Source organism: Liolophura sinensis, chromosome 3, assembly GCF_032854445.1.
Source record: "Liolophura sinensis isolate JHLJ2023 chromosome 3, CUHK_Ljap_v2, whole genome shotgun sequence".
NCBI classification, from domain to species: Eukaryota; Metazoa; Mollusca; class Polyplacophora; order Chitonida; family Chitonidae; genus Liolophura; species Liolophura sinensis.
Genome location: NC_088297.1, coordinates 4,618,847 through 4,630,405, shown reverse-complemented (window position 1 = coordinate 4,630,405; position 11,559 = coordinate 4,618,847).

Below are 11,559 nucleotides of genomic sequence, written 5' to 3'. Positions count from 1 at the left end.
TCTTGTTGTCTCTCTTGGGGCTCAGCACTGAGAGGTTAGAGAATGAAAACAGGACTGTTTGGCCTAGTCAGCATAATGTGATTGAGTGGGTTGTCATGTTTTCTGTCCTCGGCATGACATTTCAATGGCGGCAGCACCTTGACGCCCACATGGACTGGCCCTGCCTAAGTATATATACACACCTAATGATTCATCGCGTCATCTGACGTATGAAGCACGACCTATGACCCGAACATACATACATATATTTGTGGCAACATGAAGCAAATCGATCCATAATAAAGAAATTCCATTTCAAGCATTTGAATACGTATTTTTATTTCACTTTTGTGTATCAATTAAATGTTCAATTGTATTTCTTAATATAACCTTAATGGTCAGTCCAATGATATTTTTCTTGTAACAATTTTCGGCATTTTGTATTAATTGTGCATTCTTAATATAATTAATAAGTGTTTTTATTTTCACTGTTCAGTCGAAAAGTCCAGATCTTGTGATTGCCCATTTCCATGTGAAGATATTGAATACAGCACTACGCTATCCGGGTCTCCTATGGGAGGCGGTATCCACCATGAGTAAGTCGACATCTTGTAATACGTAAAACTACTACGAAATCATATATCGCCATGTTTCACACTCGTGTGTTCATCTTTGGAGAGTCTACATGTACTCCTATAATCTTATGTTATAAACTCATGTTTGTTAGCCCAACTTTTAATTGATACACTTGTTATTTATTCCTTGTTTGACTTTAATGGAGAAAATGAAGAATCACCCAGCATTGCTTGTGTTGGCCATCTTGAATTTTCAGGCCGTCACATCTGTGTTTGTAAATGATATATCTGTAACAGTTTTCAACTAAGTACCTTTATACTTAAATAGTGGCTTGTGTTGTGATCGATTTCAGTCACCCTATACATAATGAAAAAAGGCTCCCGTCGGCTATCATAAGAGTCCATATAAACGAGATCTCTTTAACAGTTTTAACTAATCATTAGCTACAACTTACACACTGGTTTGAGGTCAGCGAAGACACGGGTGTATCTAAATGAGATGCATCGTCCACTGTCCATCATCCATATCTAAGTCAATATCGATCATGATTTTCGTTGCTAAAGGTAATGCTGTATGGCTCCTGTCAGCCATGTTGGATTCCAGGCTTTTATACCTGTGCATGTGAGCAAAATATCTTTAACAGTTTTCAACTAATCACCGTCATAATTACATAGTAACTTGAAGTCGGCAGAGGGACGGTTGTGATTGATTTTTATCACTTTACTTATTACAGTTTGGATTCTGTCAGCCACCCTAATTTTTCGTGCTAATGCTTCTCTGTCCTTGTGAGTAAGATATCTCACACAGTTTTCAGCCGATTAAGCCCATACTTACACAGAGGAGTGAGGTCAACGCAGGGCTGTTTTTCGCCGCTATTTCGTAGTCCAGTAGTATAGCTAATGCTAACCATCTAGGATTTCCTTGCAGCTTTCTTTTAAAGACGTTAGCACATCCTGAGACTGGAAATCTGTGTGTTTTCAACCAAGCAAGAACTAAGATCGAATAAGGTCCAATTTAAGGGTAACTTATGAAGCGAAACGTTATGCAAAACTCGGGCAGGGAGCATCTTAACGCTTGAAACCATTCGTAGTTCAGCCGATGCTACTTGCCACATTTAAAACGTTCAGAAACTGGACACCAAAGCCATTTGTATCATATTACCACTAAAGGGAAAGCAAATATTTATAATGTGTCGTAACTGGGGTAAATTGACAAGAGGCCGTATATATTTCATAGGTTACTTCTGACCATTTGCCAATTATCACTCTCTAGACCCTGTTCTCGATTTGCTGTCTGTCTTTTATTATACTGTAAGTCTTAGTGGGCGTTGTGAATTTCAGAAACCTTGGTATGATTTTAACAATATTAAAGCCCAAGCCCACAGAGGTCAAATGCCTGGGATTGATTCTGCTTCGTAAATAATAGTATTATTAGTGTTATATATGTAATATGTAATCAACAAACAATAACCCAACCATGCGTCTAAAAATTGTTCTTCACGTAAGTTTTATTGGCAGACAGACAGAAATTTGGCTTTTTAAAGTTATAGGTTCGAATCTAGCCTTGGATGCTTTGGCTAGGGTTCTAAAATCTGAGGAAAGTCGTTGAAAGGTCTTCCATCCTTGATATTGCAGATGGTCTGGGGCTTTCACTGGGCTCTTCCCACCACAATGCTCACCGCAGCCGTATTACGTAATTTATGTTTTAAGCAAATCATGAATTAAATCGATTCCTTATTTTCCTGTAGCGGTACAAGGAGAATCGCAATAAACGCCCACTTTGACAGACTGAGGATAGAGACAACCCAGCAGGTGGAGGATTACACAAACGAGGATATCTTCGGTGAGTATCCTCCATATGTAAGAAGTGACCTTTAACCCCGTTTCTCCAGTTTACAACCATATCAATCTAACAGTTCGCCATATTAATATTTAAAAGCCTGATAAAAGGTGAAACATTGTTTTTGAGGAATGCTGCATTGGTCCTAAATCGTCAGGCACGATTAGTGGGTTCACTGAAAAGGTGAACAACAGCTTGGATCCGAGTGGCCATTGCTCAGATCAAGTACACCATTTAGCCGTCACTGTTCGTAGCCTTGGTGACACATAGTTGTAGACTGGGCTCCTAAACCAGCTTAAGTGGTCTTTAATTTTAGCGTATATTAAATGCGATGACAAGAGAGCATTCTGGGTAATTCTAGACCAGTGACGTATAGTAAATTGCAATTAGCATCACTGCATTTTGTTTACCTAATTCTGCTTAAGCCATGGTGCTAGGGGGCGTGTAATTAGCTACTATTTATGAATTTACATGAACAACTTGACTAAAACCCTAACTGAGGTAAATTGACAAGAACTTCACCGGTTACGTGTGACCATTTGCCAGCTATCACACTGTCGTTGCTGTTCTGGATTTACACTCTTTACTGTACTTCTTTTATAGTATCTTATATGTACATTTTCGAGATTGGTGGCCTGTCACCAATAAAGCACTAAGCCATTCTCACTGTACTCGCGCTGTGAGTTAAATTTGTGTGTCAGACGTGGAAAGTTTCGTTAGATGTTTGACATTTTTTATCTTATTTGATTGGTGTTTTTCGTCGTACTCAAGAATATTTCACCTACGCGACCAGCATTATGACGGGAGGAAAACGGCCAGAGCCTAGGAAATATCCACGACCATCCGCAGGTTTCTGTCAGACTTTCCCACGTACGGTCCGAGAGGAAGCCAGCATGAGCTGAAATTCATAGCGACCTCAAGCTGCTGGGATGCGCCGGGCACTGGGGTGCTAACCACCTCGGTTCCAGCTGCTTGGCAAAGGCCAGTGGTTAACACAGACGAGGTGGTAAAAGTGAACTTTTCTCCACTAGCCTACGACGTTAAATATAAATCATTCAATCCATCAATTATTTAATCCACCAATTAACCCATCTATTCCAGCTTCGGTTGGCGGTCACATGGGACTGTTTCTGGGGGCAAGTCTAGTCACACTGGTAGAGATCGCCGAACTACTTGTTCGATGTGGGTGGAACTTCATTACCAGGCGGTTTACCCTAAGTTCGAACACTGTGGCTCAGTTTACTCCTCACAGACAAGGATAAACTTGGCATAAACCGACACTACTGGTTAACATTGGAAAATTGGAGGATTTTGTTTTAACTTGAAAAAGAAGAACCCATCGACAAAATTCAGTTATGCACAAGCCCCACACAAATGGCCAACTGTGCCTTACCAACTCCTTCCACAGGATTCAGTTTTCCACAAGCCCCACACAAATGGTCATCTGTGCCTTACCAACTCCTTCCACAGGATTCAGTTTTCCACAAGCCCCACACAAATGGTCAACTGTGCCTCACCAACTCCTTCCACAGGATTCAGTGTTTCACAAGCCCCACACAAATGGTCGACTGTGACTCTCCAACTCCTTCCACAGGATTAAAGTTTCTTAAACCCCACACAAATGGAGGAGATTATTCTTGGACGTATTACCATTACATTACGCTGTAACTAGATAAAACTCAACCTGATAAACGTTAGCAAAGCACAACACCAATGATTTATCCTTCACCATTAACTCTAATTTACTCCCTAAAAAGGGTTGAGTGTTCAAGGTTACACTGGTGCAAGATCACAAAGATGGCACATTGACTTTCCTTACTAGTATGCAGCTTGCACTTTTTTCTCCACAACATATCAGAAAATCAGCCTAGCATGACGATGACATTTGTTTGAGCTGTGGTTGCCATAAGTGAAAATGATCAAAGTCATAGCATTTTGTTACCTTGGTTACCTCCTTTGGGGGCGGCATAAAGTTTTCAGTTCAATCCAAGAGAGACAAAATAGTAAGATATTTTAATTAGGTGCAAACTAACGGTGCAGAAATTTATTGGACGACAATCTGAAATGCCTGTGTTTTACTTATTCATTGCTCCTTCAGCCTTCAGTTTGGAGGCAAATTTTGTACCCAATTGCCCGAATTGCGCATGGGTTACCTCGAAAACCAACTTATTTACATATATTTACATATTTACATGCTTGACACCTGTAATACGGATATGTCATTAAACATACAACCAGCTGGCTCTTAGTCAGGAACTGCATGTAAACTCTGTGGCATGATACATATTGCTGGCTCAGAAAGAAACCCTAATGACTGACTAGTCTGATGTTAACAATCCAGTGTGACTTTCAACGGCTGCATCATCACTGCATCTTCTTTGTACCCGATTTTGCGTGAGCCATAGCTCGGGGTGATTGTGTACGTTGTAACTATTTAAGCATTTACACAAACAGCTAACATAAAGCCCCTACTAAGATAAATTGACTGGAGTCTGGATTTCAGCGGGTTTATCAAAAATCACACTGTCGCTGAGTTGGTTTTTCTTTCACACTGCTGTCTTGCGGTAGTTTCATCAGGAGATATTTGTATTCTCTACATGCGCTGAGCTATTTCTTTGTCCATGCACATATAAGCAGTTCAGTAGAACTGGTTTCAATGAAGTTGAACTCTACATTCCTGAACGTATGCTGATGTGTATATATATGTATGGCCTAAAGTGTCAAAAGCCAGACACTTGATACGTATTAAAGCTCTGCCCATATCCATACGTTCTGTTTACTAAAAGATAACACGCACATAAAATCAAACCATCTCGTATCGACGTTAAGTGTATGGAGCAAATAGCATATTAACATGCTGCATGTTAAATGTGATGACATCATGGCATTTTGAGTCATTCTAGACCAGTTACGTCTAATAAATTGCAACTGACTTTTCTGCATTTCTTTTACCTAAGTATCCTTAAGCAATCGCACCAGGGGCGTGTAGTTGGTTACTTTTTAAGCATTTGCATGAACAGTTAATATATAATCCTAACTGATGTAAATTAACAAGAGGCCGTATTTCACCGGTTGCGTGTAACCATTTGCCAGATATCACACTCTCGATGCTCGTCTGGTTTTTCTCTCTGTGCTTAAGTCTTAATTTTATTTGTACTGAAAACAGAAGCACTTATCAGTGGTAGTCTTGTGCCAATATGTCTGTCGTTAAATCCAAGTCAGATTTCATCGTTAGTTCACAGTAGGCGTATATTAACTAATGTAGGCGTGACAGTATGTTTACGCATGTGCATGCAGTATCCCATCGCTGGCTCACTGGCGTAATCCTACAGTGGTGAGCGTGTTAGCAGTACAATGAGCCAGGATCCTCCCAAGAACGCGATCAGTGCAGGTCCAGATGATTCTGGTTTCCTCTCGTGGGAAGATCTCCCATCAACCTGGGATTGCCTCGGGCGCTGCCGGGTTTCCTCCCATCATAATACTGGCTACCATCGGATAAATGAAATATTTATGAGCACTGCCTAGAGCTTATATGAAATAAAAAAATAAATTAATGATTGTCGTGGGTTTCAACCTGTAGATAGTCGTGGGTTTCAATCTGCGGATTCTCATGGGTTTCAATCTGCAGATTGATTAAATCGCTGGCTCGCTGCGATCATCAGCCCTTTAACCCTTAGGTCGCGTGTCCGAAGCCAGCTCTCGTTGGTCCAGCTGAGCCTTTAAGCCAGGAAGTTTGTCAGGGACGTTTACAAGAGCGATTGTTTACACGGTCTGGCTCCACCCGTAAACCTAACCGCCGTCATATAAGGGAAGAAATTTTGAGTACTTCGTTAGAAATGTCAAAGACATACATGTAATTGTGACATTAGGGCTGGAATAAACGTCACAAGTAACAACAGGTACAACACCAGGTTCAATTGTTGTACTTTACCTGGTTGAATTCTTCTAATTTACCAGGTTGAATTGTTGTTCTTTACCTGCATGAATTGTTCTACTTTACCTGGTTGAATTGTTCTACTTTACCTGGTTGATTGGTTGTACTTTACCTGGATGAATTGTTGTACTTTACCTGGTTGATTTGTTCTTCTTTACCTGGTTGAATTGTTGTATTTTACCTGGTTGATTTGTTGTACTTTACCTTGTTGATTTGTTGTACTTTACCTGGATGAATTGGTATACTTTACCTGGTTGATTGGTTGTACTTTACCTTGTTGATTTGTTGTACTTCACCTGGATGAATTGCTGTACTTTACCTGGATGAATTGTTCTACTTTACCTGGTTGAATTGTTATGGTTTACCTGGTTGAATTGTTGTACTTTACCAAGTTAAATTGTTCTACTTTACCTGGTTGAATATGTTCTCATTTACCAGGTTAAATTTTTATACTTTACCAGGTTGAAATGTTCTCATTGACCAGGTTGAGCTGTTGTACTTTACCAGGTTGAATTGTTCTCATTTACCAGGTTGAATTGTTGTACTTTACCAGGTTGAATTGTTCTCATTTACCAGGTTGAATTGTTGTACTTTACCTGGTTGAATTGTCCTAATTTACGTCACTAAATTTGCCAAAATACGGAACAGACTGTAACAAGACACAGTATATAATAAGCACATATTCCAGCTAAACGTTGTATCTTATAGTCCACGTATCCATGAGAACTGATTACGACATTACACCCTTGGGAATTTTAAAAATCTTTGCTTTATAAAATACTTTATAAAATGCAATACTACTAAAAATATCTGAACAATTTTGGAAGAAATGATTAGGGCTCCACGATGTCTGAAAATCCCCAATAGGCAGGAAATTGCCATAAATTATTGAAGAATTACATCTAAATACGTTAAGCTTGCACATGAGCAAACTCCCTACAGAATACATCTGAGCTAATCATCTCAGACCAACCAATTAATTAAGAATTAAACCTGTTTCATCGACATTGACCTTTAACCTGTAATTGATCACGGAATCTGGAGCACTTGATGTGTAAGGCTGTATAGATCACATTTTTGAAATATTCACTGCCGGTATTCGACAGATTTTGACGATATCGCGCAAGGAGCCAAACCCAGAGCCACGAAGACAGTGTGACACCTGGCAAATCGTCACACGTAACGCGTGAAATCCAGCCTATTGACAGTTTGCTTCTGTGACGGTTTTATTCTAACCGCACCTAAATACTTTGAACAGTAACAACTTATACACACTCCCCAGCAAATTAATGGACGTCACTGATCGGGAATAACCCAAAACGCAGTGTTATCATCACATTTAGTATCAAATAACATTAAAGCAATTCACAGAGACCAGACAATAAGTGATGCTTAGACCACCCGTTATCTAAACAAGCATTTACCTAACAAAAGAATTCATGTCGCAAATACAGAAGTGAGTCTTCAAATGAAGGTTTCAACTAAAATCTGTTCCCAAAATTCGAAACCAATTATTTAGAAATTACATATACATTAGGCTATGATACCGAAGAGAAACCTGATGCCTGGGGTCAGTTGTTCAAACTCGTCTTAAAGTTAAGCCAGGCTTAAATCTTAATACCAGTCTTATCCTAATGCAAAATAAATAACGCTTTAATCTGGATTAATTACGTTAATACTGAGCGTAAGTTTTAATACACTTTTGACCAACTGAGCCCAGACACTTCGCAAGAGTACATTTATTCTTGATGACTATCAACTGTCCGTCACATTCTCAAAGCATCTAAAGATTACTCCCGAGGCAAATCGATTTGCTTGTAGTCTTTACAATGTATATCCAATAAAATCTTGGTCTTGTATACTCTCGCACACGTGACCTAACATCATTAAAGGAACACAAACGCTGGTTTTAGAGTACGAAACGATCATTATATTATCTGATGAACTAAGAAATAGCAGCCTCCATACAATATATACAGTTTTCAAGTTTGGTTACAAAAATGTAACGTTTGTTTAATGTAATGTTTTCAGGAATTTCTGAGTGAACGACCTCTATCATACTAGGCCTCCAGGTCTGTACATGTGACGTCACGAGTCAATTCCTGAGTGATCGACCTCTATCATGCTAGGCCTGCAGGTCTGTACATGTGACGTCACGAGTCAATTCATGAGTGATCAACCTCTATCATACTAGGCCTCCTGGTCTGTACATGTGACGTCACGAGTCAATTCCTGAGTGATCTACCTCTATCATGCTAGGCCTGCAGGTCTGTACATGTGACGTCACGAGTCAATTCCTGAGTGATCAACCTCTATCATGCTAGGCCTGCAGGTCTGTACATGTGACGTCACGAGTCAATCCCTGAGTACTCAACCTCTATCATGACAGGCCTGCAGGCCTGTACATGTGACGTCACGAGTCAATTCCTGAGTGATCAACTTCTATCATGCTAGGCCTGCAGGCCTGTACATGTGACGTCACGAGTCAATTCCTGAGTGATCGACCTCTATCATGCTAGGCCTGCAGGTCTGAACATGTGACGTCACGAGTCAATTCCTGAGTGATCTACCTCTATCATGCTAGGCCTGCAGGCCTGTACATGTGACGTCACGAGTCAATTCATGAGTGATTGACCTCTATCATGCCAGGCCTGAAGGTCTGTACATGTGACGTCACGAGTCAATTCCTGAGTGAACGACCTCTATCATGCTAGGCCTGCAGGCCTGTACATGTGACGTCACGAGTCAATTCATGAGTGATCGACCTCTATCATGCTAGGCCTGAAGGTCTGTACATGTGACGTCACGAGTCAATTCCTGAGTGAACGACCTCTATCATGCTAGGCCTGCAGGCCTGTACATGTGACGTCACGAGTCAATTCCTGAGTGATCAACCTCTATCATGCCAGGCCTGCAGGTCTGTACATGTGACGTCACGAGTCAGTTCCTGAGTGATGGACCTCTATCATGCTAGGCCTGCAGGTCTGTACATGTGACGTCACGAGTCAATTCCTGAGTGAACGACCTCTATCATGCTAGGCCTGCAGGCCTGTACATGTGACGTCACGAGTCAATTCATGAGTGATCGACCTCTATCATGCCAGGCCTGAAGGTCTGTACATGTGACGTCACGAGTCAATTCCTGAGTGAACGACCTCTATCATGCTAGGCCTGCAGGCCTGTACATGTGACGTCACGAGTCAATTCCTGAGTGATCAACCTCTATCATGCCAGGCCTGCAGGTCTGTACATGTGACGTCACGAGTCAGTTCCTGAGTGATGGACCTCTATCATGCTAGGCCTGCAGGTCTGTACATGTGACGTCACGAGTCAATTCCTGAGTAATCAACTTCTATCATGCCAGGCCTGCAGGTCTGTACATGTGACGTCACGAGTTGTATGATGAAATTGGACATAAAATAATTCATATTTATGGATTATGATTTGACTGTGAAGTATAAAAATACTCAATTAATTTGTCCTCTGAATTAGGATATTGTTTCACTAATTGACGGCCTGAAGTGTAATTTTAATACTTCGCCTATTTTCAACTAAAATGTAAATGTGTTAAAACCCGACACAGCATGCACGGTGTCAGCTGCTGTTTTCAGATCTCGGAGCCTCTCACTACCATGCTTTACGTTGAATCCAAATGTGAAAGAATCTAAGCGTCAGATAAGACGTTCGTAAACCATCAAACGGCTTTCCTTTGATAACGACAAGACCCATGTCAAAAACAATCAGTTCCTAAAAGAACAGGTAAGAATCATACATAAATAGTAGGTGAAGCTGGAAACATGTAGGAGAGAAAAGTCACCAGTTTTGTATGATGGAAGAATGGCAATGGATATTCTAGCCTTAGCGTGCAGTTCATATTTTTAAAAAATCGTAGTCCGATAGCGACTCCGTCTACTGGACCCTCTTTTGATGGAGAGGCAGGAAGCATGTTCGTTTTTTTTTTTCAATCCAAAACGCAGTGGAAATACAAACTGTGATTAAAGAGGTTATGCTGGAAATTTGTCTGGTAATAAACCGATCAGCACAGATTCTATCGAATTTTTGATATTATATTTACCGAAATTTTACCGTTGAAAATCGACAAAAGTTAAAAAAAATTAAAAAAAATAAAAAAAACAGCGGATCGAATTATAATTATAATAAACTTTGGAATTATGTCAACTATCATAGCTACAAATATTTGTTAAAACGAAATAATTTGAGCTATTTTTAGTAAATTAATATTAGCTTGTTTGTTTATCGAGAATGGATTTTTGCCAAAAATATCTACGACCTACATTCCCTGAGTCTTTCCAGCATCATTAAAATGCTTAAATGTTTCTCTTTTAATAAGATCCCCCCCCTTCTCTACTTACACACCCAGCGAACGTCATGCTTCATATTCCTTCTTAGTTCTTAGTTGATGGTTTGTGTTAAGCGATGTTTCGGAAATGGGAAACTGGCCTGGAAAAAACCGAACCCATTTCCCGAAACAAGAAATCGATTCGTCCAGTTGTGGATGAGAGTAGATGTTTGTGTAAGAACTAGTTAGCCACAAGTTAGTTTGAAGTGTGGCTTATAGATCCGAGATTGGATATGAATTCTTTGCATGAAACTTCATGTACAAGGACATGAATTTGTGAACCTTATCCATCTGGCTTAAACGTCGTCACGGCGTTCGAGCTTAACGTACATTGTCTGGCAATCCAGCTACACCCACATCTGACAACAAGTTCTACTAGCTCGATCAGGGTGATGATGCTTGCCCCTAGAAACAGTCCCATCTGACCTCCAACTGAAGCTGGAATAAAACAGATGGAATATATTACCATGACCGAGTTTACAGGTACTGATCCAGTGTAACACCCACTGTTAACACGTGTTGTACACCAAAAGAGAAAATTCCAAAAGGATAAAATGAGATATTTACCCATTTATTAGTTAGTTTATTTTTTTTTGTGCTTGTGACAAGTTAAGTAGAGGAGAGAAAATTGTGAAAAGGGAATATTAGTCCTAATGAGTTCTGGCTAATGTTCAACATTATATACAATTTTTTTTTTTTTTTGATTGGTGTTTTACGCCGTACTCAAGAATATTTCACTTATACGACGGCGGCCAGCATTATGGTGGGTGGAAACCGGGCAGAGCCCGGCGGAAACCCACGACCATCCGCAGGTTGCTGGCAGACCTTCCCACGTACGGCCGGAGAGGAAGCCAGCATGAGCTGGTCTTGA